This window comes from Rhamphochromis longiceps, linkage group LG2, assembly GCF_057381845.1.
Source record: "Rhamphochromis longiceps isolate RC_006_pf linkage group LG2, R_longiceps_female_GT1.1, whole genome shotgun sequence".
NCBI lineage: Eukaryota > Metazoa > Chordata > Actinopteri > Cichliformes > Cichlidae > Rhamphochromis > Rhamphochromis longiceps.
In genome coordinates, this window is record NC_140558.1 from 6500223 (window position 1) to 6519668 (window position 19446).

At 41.1% G+C, this 19446-nt stretch overlaps 1 long non-coding RNA gene and 1 pseudogene across 1 annotated transcript; one reads left to right on the forward strand and one right to left on the reverse strand.

Annotated features, from left to right (window-relative positions):
- Window positions 1-478: 478 nt before the first annotated feature.
- On the forward strand, window positions 479-2056 carry LOC146676883 (uncharacterized). Its single transcript, XR_014907275.1, has 3 exons — window positions 479-609; window positions 1456-1525; window positions 1676-2056. It is a non-coding gene; the product is annotated as an uncharacterized LOC146676883 (long non-coding RNA).
- A 1179-nt stretch (window positions 2057-3235) lies between these two features.
- On the reverse strand, window positions 3236-8969 carry LOC146676884 (histone H1 pseudogene; annotated as a pseudogene).
- Window positions 8970-19446: the final 10477 nt, after the last annotated feature.

The window sequence follows — 19446 nt, forward strand, 5'->3', positions numbered from 1 at the left end:
TCTGAATATAGTAGTGGGACTTCAGCTGTTTATGTAACTTACTATCTTAAGACTTTTGTGTCTACAATAGTTAGTTTCCTTGGAACCAGATCCCTACCTGTTAATAATTCTCCACTGTACCCATGGTTCAGAAAATTACAGTCAGCCTGCCAGGGACACGTCACTCAGAGAGCTTTTAGAAACATGAGAGGCATCCATACATTTAGAGCACGGGCCTGTTATCAGAAAAAAGTACAAGCCGGAGTTGAATGGTGTTCAGTTTCACCTTCCTTCCTGTTGCTCTATGACGTAGTTTGAAACAGAAACCACAAGTGAGTCAGTCTCGGGTCGAGGTTAGGATTTCCAAAATCAGAGTTCACACACATGTAGCTCTTGATCATATATGTTCATATGTTAACAGTCTTTTTCTTCCCCTTCTTTATTTCTGCGGGAGTCAGGTGGCAGGAGCTCTGTGGAGGTATTTCATCTCCAAAGGCATTGAGTATCTGGACACTGTGTTTTTCATCCTGAGGAAAAAATTTAACCAGGTCACCTTCCTGCACGTCTACCATCATTGCTCCATGTTCACGCTCTGGTGGATTGGCATCAAGTGGGTGGCAGGAGGACAGTGTGAGTAGCTTACAACACAGCAGACATCAGCTATATGATATATATATGAATTTATCAGCATTGCTGTTGATAAAGCCTTCACCGGCTCTGTAGTTTTGTGGTTTATACTGGGTGAGGGCTGGGAAGAGACACAAATGCCTTGGTGGATGCTTCAGGAAGCTAAACCAAACATGTGGAGCTACTTGTCTATAAACCTTTTATTCACTACTGGTTAATGTATTCATTATTGTTGTTTGTTGAGCTTATTTTTTTTTTTTTTTTATAATATGCATCTGCATATTAACAGCCATGCTAGCAACTCTGTAAAGGTATACCACAGGCAGAGGAGCACTTTGAGCTAAGTGCTAATGCCAACAAGGCAACATGTTGAGAGTAATAGCATTTAATCGCTGAAGTTTACTATTGGGTACAATGTTTATCATGTTCACAGTATGTATTTAGCATGATAACACGCTATCACTTGCTAATTAGTAAACACAGGTGCAGCTATATGTATATTTGCAAGTAGATGATTGTGACTGAGAGTAAACTGAGTCTGAACACTGATGAGGAAGCTAGATGACAAATTTCACTGAAACCCACAAGCATAGTATCGTCATATGTAGCTTGGATAGTTTAATCTGGATTCATGGGCCCCTGGACCTACACTTGTTTGTATCTCCCACCCCCTCAACTATTGTCTTTTTATTGGATACAGACAGCAGGAGTTCAGAGCAACTCAGTTTAAGATTTTTTTTAACTATAGTAAGCAGAACAAAATTAAAAACTTATTGTTTCTTCTACTGCAGCATTCTTTGGTGCACATATGAATGCGATGATCCATGTCCTGATGTACCTGTATTACAGTCTTGCCTCCTGTGGACCTAAGATCCAAAAGTACCTGTGGTGGAAGAAGTATCTGACAATTATCCAGATGGTAGGTTGATTTCCAGGGTGGCTGATTTTGAAATTAAATATACTGATTGTAGGGATCATTTGACTGAAAATCATTCTTCTTGCTATGAAAGAACGGTGAAAACACAATATGGTGCAAAAGCATAACTCTTATTCTCTCTTTGGGGCTCAGATTCAGTTCCATGTCACCATCGGTCACACGGCCTTGTCTCTCTATCTCTAAAGACAGAGCACATATCTGAACCACTGGAACACAGAGGTAAGAGAAATCTGTGGAGATACATGCGAAGGATTAAACTATAAATTAGTTAATATTAGATTATTTCTGCCAAGAAAAATGTTGCCTGAGTTGATGTAGCAGTAATCTTGTTTGCGTTGGCCATGTTTCTTTTGGTTTGTGTTACCTTACCTGCTTTTCTTTCATACTCTCTTTAGGTAATAAAGCCACATCTTTACCATGAAGCTACCTTTGGCTCTGGTGTTTGCACTCACCCTCCCCATCATCAGGGCTCAGGTTCCCCACTGGGGCCCGTGTCCAGAGCCTGCTGTTCAACCCCCCCGTCAGCCTTAAACAGGTACCAGTGACGATGCAGACTGTGCAGAATATGCTGAACACATTAGGCGTGAATGTCATGAGATACTTCTTCTCTCGCACAGTTTGAAAAGGAAAAAGCTGACACCACAAACATTATCAGAGATTTCTGTTAAACGAGAATTTATTAATATAAATATTGTTTTCATGTGAAAAAATAATTTAATTTATTAAAAGTACTTTTTATTTATATAGTTTATAATATATATATATATATATTTTTTTTTTTTTTATTTTTTTTTTTTTTCAGCATTTCAGCATAATCTTTGTTGTAAGTCAACTCAGTACCCAAAGTGTTAGGTTTGTAGCTTGAACCCATCCGCTGGAACGTTGAAGACAATATAATTACACTGCTAAGCAAGACACAAGTAGGCAAACTTCTTCATGGTACTCGTGCACGGGAGAGAACCGGACAAACGCCGTTCCTTCGCTTGACCCCAGTAGCTCTCGTCCGTTCTCCCATACACTGTCCTTTTATTGAGGTTACATGAATATGCATAGGTTCATTAACATACGACGTCTACATACAAACAAAGAGTACCTTGCCTGTGTGTGTGTGTGTGTGTGTGTGTGTGTTTGTGTGTGTGTGTGTGTGTGGACTGCTGATCAAAGGGTCAAACATTCTTGGTCAGGAAGAGGGTAGCCTCCCCCTCACCCTAGATGGTTCATCCTAGATAACACGGTGAGGAAGTCCTGCAGTTCATCTAAACAAAGAGCACTTAGACTAGAACAGACGCAACTACGTTAATCCTACCATAAAATAATAAGACACGGTATGACCTCTCATGCTCCCAAAGTGCTGTCTAATACACACAAAGTTTGCAGACTATCAAGGATCAAAACCTCTACCAATCTACAACTAATTACAAAACTCTAAGCATATATAAGTAAATATTTCTAAGCATAAATGACAATCAACAATACAAATCTAACATTTCCCCCCTTTTTGACCTTTATGCTTGAAAAGTTCCCAGGTATGAATACCTCATGTCTGACAGTTTCAATGCAAACCTTTTTATACTCAGCATATGTCAAATCACCCTAAATTACTGAAAAGGTACACAGTTTAATAAATGTATTAGCAGTTACCCCATTCATTGAGCTCATCTCATGGCAAACTGCATCTTACGAGCAACCAAAGAAATTGTTAATTTAATAGTGAAACTAAAAAAGTAACATTTTCAAAAACATCTCAGCTTGGTGGTGCTTCCTCCGGGTGTGCACATCACATGTCTCTCTGCAGAGTGGTTTAAGCTCTGCAGGGCGTCATGAATGTCTCTTCCAGTTGTTTCCATCACTGTCCATAGGACCAGAGTCCAAATGTATGTAGAATAGACATTCAAACATACCAGTTGGTTTTGTTGTTCGTCAACATGGGTCTCAGCTATTTCCAAGCTGCAGACCTCTCAGCACTCTAGTTTTATGGCCTCTTACCAGCCCCCATCACCTGACTTCAGACCTTCGTCTTGTGAGGGGGATATTTATGACTCTGCCATTGTCCACGCTCTGCAGAAAAAGCTCTCTGTGGAAAGGGTGCTGGGTTCCGTCATCTTACTGCTGTTATGATCCCAGCAGCCTTCAGAGTGTCATCGTATGCACAGTATAGTGGCACAGCATTAGGTGATGTTCATAGGAAACTGCTGTCATCACCACCATAGCTTCTGGTTCCTGTGCTTTCACAGAATCATGATGTCATCCTCGAACTCCTTCTGCGCTGTCGATGGAGCTTGGCACGCTCCCCTCATCCCACGAGTTTTCATGTTCCAACGCTGCTGAAGATTTAAGGCAGAGCACGTCGTACACCTTAGTCGTCTTCCTCAGCGTCAATATTGAATCTTTCATTTTATTTAAAATCTTGCTGTGGGAAGTCTCCTCTTGATTTCCTGGAAGCTTAGTAGCACAGCTCTCTGTGTGATGTCTGCTGTGCTGAAGATGATCTCTGATCCTCCTGAAGCCTCTCTCCCATCTTGTGGACAATCCTCTCCTCTATTTTGCAGGCAGTTTCATGGTCCTTGCTGTGGCTCCAAGGTCTGATTTCATGATGGGCCCCAATCAGCTTGATCTTTGACCTCAACCACTGCCTGGTCCTGTCAGCTATGCGCTTCTCACTGGGCCTCTGAAGATTTCTCAGGAGATTACTGCTGCACCTGTATTTCCTTGCTAGGAAGACAAACTATTTGGAGAGTATGTCAACAATCATCAAACCACATTCTTTAGTTCAGTGAACTTCACTTATAGGCCATCAAAGCCTCATCTGAACATGGGTGCACCACTTGCATAGGTTTAATATTTGTAAATAAAACGGCTAATCACACAAATCACTGCAACAATAATAAAAAACATTGTTTAATGTTAATCCTTGGACCCCTCCTCTTGACGCATGGACACACCCATGCGTCAACTCACCAAACCTGGATTCCAGTCTTAAAGAAAAAGATTAGCTAGATCATATCCCAGGCAACATCAGGGCATCTCCTCCCCTGGAGCAGCACCACCCTGGACCCATAATCCTGCAATGAAAATGTTAGTGTGCTTTGCATATTAAGTTTGCTTAACACCTGGCTCTCCCAGGAGCCTGCATACACACCATCATGGCCTGGAAAACAAAATCTGGAAGTAAAATCAAACTTCATACCTGTAAACAATTGTATCATAAGGACAAGAAGCATTCAACATCAGCAAGACAAGTGTCATGTGCAGGTTTTCTCAAATCAGTAAACTACAATTATTTTCATAAGTCGCCTCAGACATGGATTATCCCATGTACTCAGGCAACATTAATGTAATCGGTGACTGCTCTTAAGCAAAGTCACTCCACTTATATATTACTATGGGCTCAAAAGTGGCCAGCTAATGAGCCCATATCAAACTATCCCAGAAACACTGTATCTCTTATTTGTTTTACTCATGTCACTTGTCCGGTTCAGCTGAATCTTCCACAGCATTCTCAAAGAAACTAACATTAGCAATACACATTGACTGTAGTCAGACAGAGGTCAGACACAGGTCAACAGGTTACAGAGGTGCCATAAAAACACCATAAAGTCAACCCTAGCTGTGGAAAGAAGTAACACCAGTTCTCAACACAGGAAATTTCACACAGGTTATTCACATTATCAAAGTAACCTTCACATTTTCCCATCAACACAATGCAACAGCATCACCACTCATAACCTGTAAACACAGTTTTCCTCACACATAAACCCAGAAATCCTGTAGTAGGAAAAAACATCAACCAGTTGTCCTGGTATAAATCGCATCATCAATTCACATGAAGAACTGGCATGCTGTAAGAAAAGAAAATGCAAATATTAGCGCTTGCGCAGGCGTATGCATACTTTGTCACAGATATCTCTGTGAGCAACTCAAGCCTATGAATAACACACCTGATAAATGCACAGACACAGAAAATGGCATTTAAAAGGTTAAATCATCATGCAACCTCGAGTGTTGCTGTCATCTTTCTGCTCCTGTAAAAGGAAACACATGGGTTCATCTGCACCTTTGTCAGGTGGGGGTTAGCTTCACACAATCATGTTCAGTCAGTCAGTCAGATATTTTAAAATTCTTACTCATTCACTCAGTGGTTCCTTCTTTTGCTAATTGTGGAAATTATCATCGCATTCGTTTCCACGCTCAGCAAAACGACGTTATTTCAAAAAGAAAAATAATTTAGACTGGATTTCCTCGTTGAATCCTTTTTGGGGGGGACTCTCATTTCCTAATTGTCCCAAATAAGTGGCTTTCTCCTGAACCCATTTTAAATGTGGAGAAACTCACTTGCAACAATTTTCTTGACGACGTGTAACGCTTTTAATTCCCGACTTGCAGATCTGCTCAAAGAAAAGAAATTCACAAGCAAAAATCAGTGCTTGTTCAAAAATGAAAAATAAAAAATAACAGAGATTATCAAACCAAACTCTCAGTGCACTGTGAAAGTATCAAAATAAAAAGGCCTTGTTAAGTCATGACACAAGCTCCTCATCTCAGGAGGGTAAATCATACCATTAGCATGGTTTATCATACCATCATACTAATCGGCAGGCTCAACTTCACACCAAAAGAAAAATCATCAGCTAGATTCACTCCAAATCAACCATCAGCTGCACAACACACAACATAATCCTAATGTCTTATTAGCTATGAGTTTAATTACCAGGTCTGTGCTCTTCACTCATTTAGGCCACAGATCTATTTTATTCAATTTCCCTTTTCCCTTCATCATAAAACATGTGACATGCTGTCATGCACTTCACAAAACAGTCTGTTCTGACGTATTCAGAGTTGTGTATCTAAATACAGGATTCACTCGCACATCAAAGCAGGAAACTCAGTGTTTTAGAGTCTCCACTCAACACACAACAACTCCAACACATCTCATTCACTCATACTAGAATTCAGTCACCTTTCATTAATCTAAAACTGATCAACTAATTTGCATATCAGCTATTAACCCACTAAGTTGACAGGACGACAGAAAAGCATGTTCAAAATAGTATCACAAAAGACAATTTCCCTCATACAGTAAATTACATGTGCTGCCTCAATCAAACAGGAAGCTTCTCCCAATTTACCATTTTAACAACTAAATTTATTGTCTGATCACTGGTTGGTCAAACCAGGATCTTTTTTCTCACAAAAGTTAAACTGTTGTCCTGCAACTTGGAGAGTCAATTTTTTTCTTTAGGATAAATTCAGCATTTGATAACAAGTGTCTGCTAAATTGACACTATTGTAACACTGATGAAAGATAACAAGCTAATTTTCATTGCATGGGTTTGTGTTATTAGGCAGGTCTAATGCATGTCTGTGGAGCTGCATCTCCAGCAGAGCATGTTCTTAAAGCTGCCTTTCCTACACATTTCTCTGCTATTATTTAATCATTTCTTAACTAATGTGCTATGAGTCTTCATGAGTCATTTTGTGTTTGGAATTGTTAGTAGGGTTAATGCATGTTCTGCTTGTGTGTGTGTGATTTTGTATATGTTTCTATTTTCGCAATGTTTCAGACTCCGTCTCAATTTTCCAACTTAAGCAGTCAGTTTTCTTTTCCCCAGGTTTGCTAACCCAAATTTTGATTTCCCACATTAAATAATTCCTATGTGTTCTCACCTAGTCTTCTCACTCTGTTGTCCTCTCACTCTTTTGTCCTCTCCCTCTTCAACAGTCCCGGCAGTTCTCCTTCAGCTTTGTCCTGTCTAGTAGCTGAAGTGCTGCTGCTGCCTTCTTGGGCGACTTCTTAGCAGCTGCTGCCGGTTTCTTGGCTTTGGCTGCGGCGGGCTTCTTGGCTTTGCTCTCAGTAGCCTTGTTCATCTTGAAGGATCCGGAGGTCCTGGTGCCCTTCGCCACCAGGCTCTTGATGGCGGTCTTGACACGGGCCTTGTTCTTGTCCACATCGTAGCCTCCGGCAGCCAGAGCCTTCTTGAGAGCGGCCACAGACAGGCCGTTGCGCTCCTTGGAAGCGGCCACGGCTTTCACAATCAGCTCGCCCACGCTGAGGCCGACCTTCTTGGGCTTGGAAGTCATCGTCTTCTTCTTCTTGGCCTGAACCTCGGCGCAGGGCGTGTTTATGATGGAGCCTTTCCCACCACAGCGCTGGCACGTTGAACGCATCATGAAGGGTCCATTTCTTTCATGTCGCTAGCCGCATGTGGCTTGCCCGAGTCACTCAGTCCTTTTTGAGCATTTCAACATGCTGCCGCCGCAGACCCTGGCCTCAGATCCAGCAAGTTTAGCGTGCTGATCTCCAAAAAAAAGTCCCGAAGGCCAGAAAGACGTCAAATAAGTGTCTCGTGCTGAGAACTCAAACAAAAACTCCTCTTCACGCTGCCATCTTGCTCGCCCCTCCGTGAAATTCAACCAATCAGACAGGAAGATGGGTTTGCTTTCTTCTTCTGCTGCTGTTTATCCACATTGCTGCTGCTTTGCTGAGACTTTTTGTGCTCAGGACTTGCTGCTGTCTCTTTATCATGTTATTGCTTTGGAGCTGCATTCCTTATCTTCAGGGAGGAGTGAGCTCGCTTGTGAGGTTGAGAAACACATGGCACTGTAAATAAGTCAGCCAGAAACTTGGCCTGCATGTTTCCAATGATGTTAAACTATAACTTTCTTCCGACCGCTGCATGTGGAAAATTGATTCAGGTCTGCTTTTCACCTGAAAGTGACAAACTAAGACATTTCATTATTATCATCACTGCTTAATCAACACACATCTCTCTCTGTGTGTGTTTTTGTGAACAGTCTTTTCTTAAAAGCAGAAAATGAAATTGTAGTTGTTTTTGGCTGATCAACACAAAACCTTTTTCCTATGATTTTTCTTTTTCACTCTTTTTTTTTTTTCGTTACAATAGCTGGTGACCTGCAGAATCACCGCTCTCACTCACAATCAAAGGCAATTACTTTTACACAGCGCACAAAAACACTGTGATGTCAGACACATTCACACTCACTTTTTCATCTGCATAAATAAACCATATGGCTGGAGATATGTGCCATGGTGATCCATAAGCATGATCACCAGTTTATTTAATTATTTTTAATCCAACAAAACAAATAAACAAAAACATGATGCTGATGCTACACACACACACACGAGTCAAGGTGCAGAAAAACTGCTCATGGAAACGCTGCACACTCTCTGTTTCCCTCTCTTTGAGTAGTTCTCAGACAGCTCTTGATCTGATAATGTGTAGCTTGCTCATCAGCTCAAAAAACAAAAACAAAACTGCAACGCGACATCACACAGTAGTTGCATGCTCTGCCCACAGTGGCAAAGTCTTACACTTACATATTCAACACAGCTTCTCCATCATGTATTTTTAGATGTTTCATACAGGGTTGAGCATATTAGTTGTTTTCACAGATGTGCTCTATATCTCAACAATGGCTCATAACAAGACGACCGTCTTCCACACAGGTCAAGTGCCTCTATGCACTTCATTAGTTTAAATATTTACCTATATCACTTCACCTCACATGTCATTGTACTGAATTTAAGCAACCACAAGTTTAATGTAGGTTACTTTTAACAACTATCCACCTCAATGGTTTGGCACACAGGCTGTTAACATTTTGTGTCAGGAAGGGGTGGGGGGAAAGCCACCCACCAGAGCACAGCTGCTGATGTGGGCTGGCCTTTTCCACACACTCTTCAAGGCTGGTGTGTTTTCTGAAAACTTCTAACATTTGAATCTCTTCCATTTATAAGCCTGCGATTAACCGCACGGCTCAGGTCCGCGTGAAACCCGCGCGACCGCATTCGCGTGCACCCACGCAGCTGTGGAGCCTTCGCTCTCTCTCTTTTATACATAAATACTTTGTGCTGCCAGGAGCAAAGTCCAGCACAAACGTCTTTCTCCCTCTAACTCACTCTTGGTTGCTTAGAAACCCATGATAACAACAACAGTCGGTGTTACAGACCACGTGTTCTGCTCCGCACACACTCACACAACAACAACAACAAAAACGACGACGACGACAACAATGACAACAACACAAAATAGGCCTACTCCGGACTCACACCGGACCGCTCGGGACCCTGACCCAGTTGTGGGACGCTCACCCACTCGCGCGACAAAACCCAATGAAGGGACGCTCGGGACACACACCCAGGGCGATTTCAAAACCGGACACTCACCGGACGCTTGGGACCCTTGGGCGATTTAACCAAAACTTCTTTTTCGGGACACTAACCCAGTTATCGCTCCACAAAGCAGCGAACTTCTCAACGCCTCACAAAATGGCGGAGACTGCACAACGACACGGTTATAGAGTCGGCCTCTTTAAACTTACTTGGCGTTGCTTAGCGTGTAATATCAGCCTGAATCCCGCCGATCGCCATTCATCGAGGAGAAAGACAGACAGCGAATCCACAGGAACTTCCTGGCTGACATCAGTCTTTCAGCGTGCCTCCCCCCCCTCGGTGAATGCGATCCCAGGGATCCGGCATCGAAGGACCAATTAATGTTAGGTTTGTAGCTTGAACCCATCCGCTGGAACGTTGAAGACAATATAATTACACTGCTAAGCAAGACACAAGTAGGCAAACTTCTTCATGGTACTCGTGCACGGGAGAGAACCGGACAAACGCCGTTCCTTCGCTTGACCCCAGTAGCTCTCGTCCGTTCTCCCATACACTGTCCTTTTATTGAGGTTACATGAATATGCATAGGTTCATTAACATACGACGTCTACATACAAACAAAGAGTACCTTGCCTGTGTGTGTGTGTGTGTGTGTGTGTGTGTGTGTGTGTGTGTGTGTGTGTGTGTGTGTGTGTGTGTGTGTGTGTGTGGACTGCTGATCAAAGGGTCAAACATTCTTGGTCAGGAAGAGGGTAGCCTCCCCCTCACCCTAGATGGTTCATCCTAGATAACACGGTGAGGAAGTCCTGCAGTTCATCTAAACAAAGAGCACTTAGACTAGAACAGACGCAACTACGTTAATCCTACCATAAAATAATAAGACACGGTATGACCTCTCATGCTCCCAAAGTGCTGTCTAATACACACAAAGTTTGCAGACTATCAAGGATCAAAACCTCTACCAATCTACAACTAATTACAAAACTCTAAGCATATATAAGTAAATATTTCTAAGCATAAATGACAATCAACAATACAAATCTAACACAAAGTATTGTGTAAGTAAAGCTTTTCAGTACCTTTAATAGCATAGAAATGTGCATACATTAGTACAATAACTGAATAAATGAAGACAGACTTTTTCCCAGAGGGGAAACTTGGCAAAACATTGTGTTTAATTACTTCCTCAGCTGGTGTAGAGTAGGTTTTTATAAAACACATACCATATATCAGAGTATGTAGATTTATTCATAGTCTGCCGACCCCCTCTTCTTCTTCTCTGTGTTGGTGTTGTTGTTCGTGTGCGTGTGTGTGCGTGTGTGTGTGCGTGCCTTAGAAGTCAATTAATACATTAGCCATACTTAAAAAACATCTGAATTTCATTTAGAACTGAGATTCTAAGTTGTAAGCAGAAATCTTATGCACAGCCAGAAACATGTTTCCCCACTTTCACAATGCTGAGGTGTCAAATCCACAACCCCCAACAAATGGTTTGTTACACGCGGGTGTGAAGGGCAAGCTTTACTTACACAGCCTCACACACAGTAGATTTTTAAAGTTTTTGGGTACAGGGGTTTAGCCACAGATGCAACATCCACTTTTGATAAAGATCCCTCCACCTGTTTATTTCTTAAGAAATTAAGCATCTTTATTAAGCTCTTATTTATAATTGTCTACACAATAATAGACACCGTGTGCTCTGTGACATTATAGTCTTCTACTGCTGCTTCCATCGGTTTGCATTTTAAACTCCCAGCCTTTCAGTTTGTTATGAACGACTTTATATCACAAAATGTTAGAAATATAAAGTGATCCATGTGACTTTTTTATTTTTTTTATTTTATTTATTTTTTTATTTTCTGTTTGATGGAAGGACTTAAGACACGAGTTATTTAAACAATTCTAAATGACAGTGTGATGGCCATAGCACTTTATGCGGGTCAAATGTGTTAAGGATAATGTTTATCAATGTAAAATTGCAAAGAACTTGTGGATAGATTATAACATTTTGTAAACAGTTACCTCAGAAGCTGTACTGGTAGATCTATGTATGTAAGGTAAAACTATCCACAGTACTTCCACTTAAGTAGCTAAACACATAAAGTCACCCTTACCAATAATCCGCTGCTCCTTGAAAAAGTAGCACAAACAGACAACTGATTGAGCAATGATAAGTAGAGCTACCCGAGGCCGAGACTCAAGCAGAAGAAAATTAAAAGTTGTTGTTTTTGTGGCTCGAAAAATTAAAGAAAGTATGTTTAATAATTCAACAAGACCCGCACCTTCAACACATGTACATTCAAATTTTGGAACAGGCTCAACATTGCTGCTGTTCAATAGTTTTTATCCGTTTGAAAAAGTCATTTTACGGCTTTAATGTTTCCAGCTGATAAGGAGAATGAGTGCGTTTCAAATGTGCGTCCAAAGGCTTTAAACATCTGCTTTGTCTGTAACGACAGTATCAAACTACAGAGCATTGTTTTTACTAAAATTCAACATTTTCCGATGAAAATTTGGCTACTTTTTTTTTTTTTCACTGTAACACCCACCTCAACGCCGTTTTTAGGATATTCTTGGTGATCCCACCTTTTTCATATTTATGCTTTTGGCACTGAGGGTATCTAATACGCATGTTGTCACTGTGTTTGTACTACCAGCTGTGAGGGCTCTGCTTTTGCTTTGAGCAGTCTGTTTTTATTTTGTCTCGTGAGTGTGTGTGTTTTTCAAACGAGATCCTCGTCAGTTTGATTTTGTTACCACAAACTTTGTGTGAAGTTCACAACAGAGGTAAAGAGATTTAAACACCCCAGTTTAAGGAGGCAGGCAGGGGTTGGACCAGCTGCACAGGGCTGGTGAAGCAGAGAGTGTCGGGGGGAGATGTGCAACAGAAGCAGAGGGAACATTTTACAAGATGATAAATGGCAGATTTAGATGATTAAGGATTTGTTGACAAGATTAAAAGACACGTCCGTCAGAGTTCAACAACATTACAGTTTGATTAAATAAAAAAGTTTTTAGACTACACAAGGTTCATTTTCTCCTCTGATAGTAATCATATTAAACATGTCAAGAAAGAAAGAGTATAAAGAAAAATAGTAAATGTGTGTCTAATTAAACTCTTCCTGTGAGCCTTACATCATCCTTTAATATGTTTGGTGTTACAAACTTGAAGAAGCACGGAAAAGATCATCAGACATTAATCTAATCACTTTTCAGCCTTCATTCATATTGAAAAGTTGAAATCTTCCCTGCTAGACCCAAGTGCAGCGTTTAACACCGTCGGCCAGAACATTTTATTACAGCTATTATTAAATGGAGAGTCCTCTTCACACACTGAGGTTAATTATGAAGCTCCACAGGCTTCTGTGCAAAGACCAGTTCTGTTTACATTATACGTGCTTTAGAAGACATAGCATAGCATACATTTTCACTGCTATGCATAAGATACCCGCTTTTATTGGTTAAACTGCCGGGATGTCTTAGACACATAATGAGCTTTAATTTTCTGCTTCTAAGTTCAGATAGAACTGAGGTTATTGTAACGGGGCGTAAAAAATCTTAGAAACACTGTGGCTAACAAGATCCTTACTCTGGATGGCATCGCCTTGAGCCGCCTGTTGTAGTGATTTGGCACATTATAAGTAAAATTGAAACATACAATCCCATAGCACAACATCAACATTTATTTATATACAAAAATAAAAATGCTTTTTCAGAAAAGAACTGTAACTTCACAATTCATCACCGATTATGTGGGTACATTTTTTTTTTTTTAAATGCACTATATGTAGAATACATTGTTTGGTAAAATGCTGGTTACACGTTCTAAGAATGAAAAAATCAGTCTTTCAGAGAAAAAATTAGCAGCCTCCTTTGTAAAACTCTGCGACCAACCGTAGCTGTCTGATTTTCACCATGTCCAACCCTACCAGATTGTGGTATGCCTCGGCTATGGCGTCAAAGACTTTCCTTTCCGATTTCAGTTCGCGCAAGAGAGTTTCCGCCACCATGCAGACTTTGACGTCGTCCATTTTGATGTGGCGAGCAATCAGCAGCCGTTGAATGGATGGAATGAAACGAGGGGTGAGGAGTCTTTTTCTGATGCTGTAATAATTTTCAGCGTAAAAGTCATCCTCCAACACTCGCAAACACTCATGCTGTTTCTGGAGGGGTTGATCGGCCATACAATCGTTGCATGTGTCAGTGAGGTACTTGTTGATTACGAGGTTGACAAGATGATACACCGCGGTTTTCACGGTATCGATGAACAAAGAAGATGCCCAACCGTCAAGCTCGTCCTCTTGCTGTTGCTTTTCCAAGGGGCGATAGTAACCGGACGTGTCAGGTAATATTGTGCCCTCGTCCGCAGAACTTTCCTCCTCCTCCGCAGGGTGGCGCAGGGCTGTAGAGGCCATACTTCTCTCTGTTTTTGAGCTAAAAAAAAAAGGTTTGAAGGAATGAGACGGCGGTCTTCTTTTTAAATAACAGAAGAGGGCGTGGTCTGGAAGTGGGTTGATCTTAAAGGGTGCGGGTAGGTGTGGCAGCTATTTTCAAAAACCGTAGAGTCGGCCACTGCGTCTCTAGCAGCTGTAACTTTGGAAAAGAACGGTAATTCCCATCTGTTGGGCTTGAAATTCTCCATGAAAATGGCATCTTCCAGCCCTTCTGCTCAATCAACCATCAGAGTGACAGAACTTGGTACATATTTGGTACTTGGTACCAGGGATACTGAGCAATCTTTAGTCTCTGAAGATCCAGCCACGAACCCTACATTTGAAGATTGGAGTGAAGTGTCAGAGTGGAGCACACCCCCCTCACCACCACAGCTGTGGACGATGGACATTGACAACGAGGAAGATTTTTTGTATTTCGGCGACTCTCCCGACATTGATGAGGTAGACTGGACATGGCCACCCTTCCAAGGCCCTGAGAGATTACCGGAACAGCTATGGGATAATGATGAGGACTTACCCTATGTACCCACATAATCGGTGATGAATTGTGAAGTTACAATTCTTTTCTGAAAAAGCATTTTTATTTTTGTATATAAATAAATGTTGATGTTGTGCTATGGGATTGTATGTTTCAATTTTACTTATAATGTGCCAAATCACTACAACAGGCGGCTCAAGGCGATGCCATCCAGAGTAAGGATCTTGTTAGCCACAGTGTTTCTAAGATTTTTTACGCCCCGTTACAATAACCTCAGTTCTATCTGAACTTAGAAGCAGAAAATTAAAGCTCATTATGTGTCTAAGACATCCCGGCAGTTTAACCAATAAAAGCGGGTATCTTATGCATAGCAGTGAAAATGTATGCTATGCTATGTCTTCTAAAGCACGTATAATGTAAACAGAACTGGTCTTTGCACAGAAGCCTGTGGAGCTTCATAATTAACCTCAGTGTGTGAAGAGGACTCTCCATTTAATAATAGCTGTAATAAAATGTTCTGGCCGACGGTGTTAAACGCTGCACTTGGGTCTAGCAGGGAAGATTTCAACTTTTCAATATGAATGAAGGCTGAAAAGTGATTAGATTAATGTCTGATGATCTTTTCCGTGCTTCTTCAAGTTTGTAACACCAAACATATTAAAGGATGATGTAAGGCTCACAGGAAGAGTTTAATTAGACACACATTTACTATTTTTCTTTATACTCTTTCTTTCTTGACATGTTTAATATGATTACTATCAGAGGAGAAAATGAACCTTGTGTAGTCTAAAAACTTTTTTATTTAATCAAACTGTAATGTTGTTGAACTCTGACGGACGTGTCTTTTAATCTTGTCAACAAATCCTTAATCATCTAAATCTGCCATTTATCATCTTGTAAAATGTTCCCTCTGCTTCTGTTGCACATCTCCCCCCGACACTCTCTGCTTCACCAGCCCTGTGCAGCTGGTCCAACCCCTGCCTGCCTCCTTAAACTGGGGTGTTTAAATCTCTTTACCTCTGTTGTGAACTTCACACAAAGTTTGTGGTAACAAAATCAAACTGACGAGGATCTCGTTTGAAAAACACACACACTCACGAGACAAAATAAAAACAGACTGCTCAAAGCAAAAGCAGAGCCCTCACAGCTGGTAGTACAAACACAGTGACAACATGCGTATTAGATACCCTCAGTGCCAAAAGCATAAATATGAAAAAGGTGGGATCACCAAGAATATCCTAAAAACGGCGTTGAGGTGGGTGTTACAGTGAAAAAAAAAAAAAGTAGCCAAATTTTCATCGGAAAATGTTGAATTTTAGTAAAAACAATGCTCTGTAGTTTGATACTGTCGTTACAGACAAAGCAGATGTTTAAAGCCTTTGGACGCACATTTGAAACGCACTCATTCTCCTTATCAGCTGGAAACATTAAAGCCGTAAAATGACTTTTTCAAACGGATAAAAACTATTGAACAGCAGCAATGTTGAGCCTGTTCCAAAATTTGAATGTACATGTGTTGAAGGTGCGGGTCTTGTTGAATTATTAAACATACTTTCTTTAATTTTTCGAGCCACAAAAACAACAACTTTTAATTTTCTTCTGCTTGAGTCTCGGCCTCGGGTAGCTCTACTTATCATTGCTCAATCAGTTGTCTGTTTGTGCTAATTTTTCAAGGAGCAGCGGATTATTGGTAAGGGTGACTTTATGTGTTTAGCTACTTAAGTGGAAGTACTGTGGATAGTTTTACCTTACATACATAGATCTACCAGTACAGCTTCTGAGGTAACTGTTTACAAAATGTTATAATCTATCCACAAGTTCTTTGCAATTTTACATTGATAAACATTATCCTTAACACATTTGACCCGCATAAAGTGCTATGGCCATCACACTGTCATTTAGAATTGTTTAAATAACTCGTGTCTTAAGTCCTTCCATCAAACAGAAAATAAAAAAATAAATAAAATAAAAAAAATAAAAAAGTCACATGGATCACTTTATATTTCTAACATTTTGTGATATAAAGTCGTTCATAACAAACTGAAAGGCTGGGAGTTTAAAATGCAAACCGATGGAAGCAGCAGTAGAAGACTATAATGTCACAGAGCACACGGTGTCTATTATTGTGTAGACAATTATAAATAAGAGCTTAATAAAGATGCTTAATTTCTTAAGAAATAAACAGGTGGAGGGATCTTTATCAAAAGTGGATGTTGCATCTGTGGCTAAACCCCTGTACCCAAAAACTTTAAAAATCTACTGTGTGTTGTAATGATAACAGCAAATCCTTATTTGCCTAGTATCATGTTTTATGTTGTTAATACTCCTAGACTGCAGGGGGAGCTAGAGAGCAGAGGGAGTTACCTCTGAGTAGACGGTGATGGCGAGGCTTTGTTTACATGTGAACCACAGTTCGATAAAATACCTTCTCTTCAAGTAATGGTGTCATTCTTAAGAACCCATAACAACATAAAGAAACAAGACATGGTGTCAGAAGATGGACTTGAAGAAAGGTAACGGACTACAATATAGCAGTACCGACGGATCAGCTTAGCAGTGAACGTAGTGTAGCTAACTCGCCGAGGGAGAGAAAAGAGACCTAGCGACGTAAGCATGGACGGCTTACACCCACCACCGATTCTTCAGTTGACTGGAAATGTGGCTGAAAATTGGAGAAGATTTAAGCAACGTTTCACGTTGTACCTATCAGCAATTGGACTTGACGAGGCAAGTGATAAAAAGCAAGCGTCAGTGTTTTTGCATATGGTGGGTGATGAGGCACTGGAAGTCTATAATAACTTCACGTTTACTGATGGTGACGGAATGAAGCTGAATAAAATAATGGAAAAGTTTGAGGCTTACTGCATACCTAAGAGAAATGTGACATTTGAGAGGCACAGATTCTTCACATGTGTACAGAAGACAGGGGAGACAATAGATCAGTATGTCACAGAGCTGCAGAACAGGAGTAAAACATGTGAATTTGGAGGACTGACAGATTCTTTGATAAAAGACAGACTTGTGTGTGGGATTCCAGACAACGGTCTGAGAGAGAGGCTACTGAGAGAGGAAAATCTTGACCTGGAAAAAGCATTAACACTGTGCAGAGCAGCTGAAACGGTGAGGGCACAAGCTAAAGAACTGCTTAGTGACAGCTGCAGAGTGGATGCTGTGAATAAGAACACACACAGAGTCAAAAAGGAGAGTGCTGCCGCTGAAATGAAACTGCAATTGAAATCACCAGCAAACAGGGACAGAAGAGAAAAGACTTGTGGTCGCTGCGGAATGCAACATCCTCCTAAAAAATGTCCAGCATATGGGAAAAGATGCAATACATGTAACAAAAATAACCATTATGCTAGGTGCTGCAAAGCTCAAACCCTGAAACAAAGTGCAGTCCATACTGTGGATGAAGAAGACACAGAGGAACTCTATGTAGCTGCAGTGACAGACAATAAGACAGGTGAAAAGGACTGGATAATGACACTCAAAGTGAATGACACACTCATGAAAGTCAAGCTGGATACTGGAGCTCAAGTGAATGTCATATCAGAAGCAGAGTTCAAGAAAATCAGACCTAGACCTAAAATGCATGCAACGAAGGTGAAAGTGAGTGGATACTCAGGTGCAGAAATACCTGTGAAAGGAAAATGCATGGTTAAAGTGACACACAAAGACAAGGAGCACACGCTAACATTCATTGTGGTGCCGAAGACTGTGCAGCCTATACTAGGGTTACATGCCTGTGAGAGTCTGAACCTAGTGAAAAGAGTGCTCGTTGTGGAAACTGATGATGACATGGACTATAATGAGTTGATGAAGGAATATGGTGACCTATTTCAGGGACTTGGTTGCCTTGCTGGAGAACACACAATCAGAGTCGATGAAAGTGTAACACCAGTCATTCATCCATGCCGCAAAGTACCATTTGCTCTACAAAAGCCACTGAAAGCCGAGTTGGACAGGATGGAAAACCTGGAAGTGATTGAAAAGATCGATGAGCCAACGGAGTGGGTGAGTTCTCTTGTTATTGTGGAGAAAAAGACTGGAAAGCTCAGAGTTTGCATGGATCCTAGAGATCTGAATAGAGCAATAAAGAGAGAACATTTCAAACTACCTACAAGAGAAGAGATAATGTCACAGTTTGCAAAAGCGAAGTACTTTAGCAAGCTAGACGCTTCATCAGGATTTTGGCAACTGAAGCTGGACGAAGCAAGTTCAAAACTGTGCACGTTCAACAGCCCATTTGGCAGGTACAGATTCCGGCGACTGCCGTTTGGCATTGCTTCAGCACCTGAGGTGTATCACAAGACAATACACATGATCTATGAACACCTGGAAGGAGTCGACACGTCAATGGATGACATCATTGTGTGGGGTAGCACAAAAGCTGAACATGACATGAGACTGAGAAATGTTCTTGAAGCAACCAGAAAAGCCAATCTGAAGCTGAACAAAGAGAAATGTCAGCTTGGGGCGAAGGAACTGACATTCGTTGGAGATATCCTGAGCAGTGAAGGCATCAGACCAGATCCTCAAAAGGTGTCTGCAATTGAAAACATGCCGAGGCCGCAATGCAAGAAAGATGTGCAGAGATTTAATGGCATGATAAACTACATGGGAAAATTCATACCCAATCTCTCAGAAAAAATGGCGCCACTGAGACAGCTAACTGAAAAGAGAATCGAATGGGAGTGGAATCATGAACATGAGAAAGCAGGGCGTGACTTGAAAGATCTGCTTACAAAGGAACCAGTTCTGAAGTTTTATGATCCAATGAGACCTATTAAGATCTCATCAGATGCATCACAGAGTGGGCTTGGAGCTGTTCTTCTGC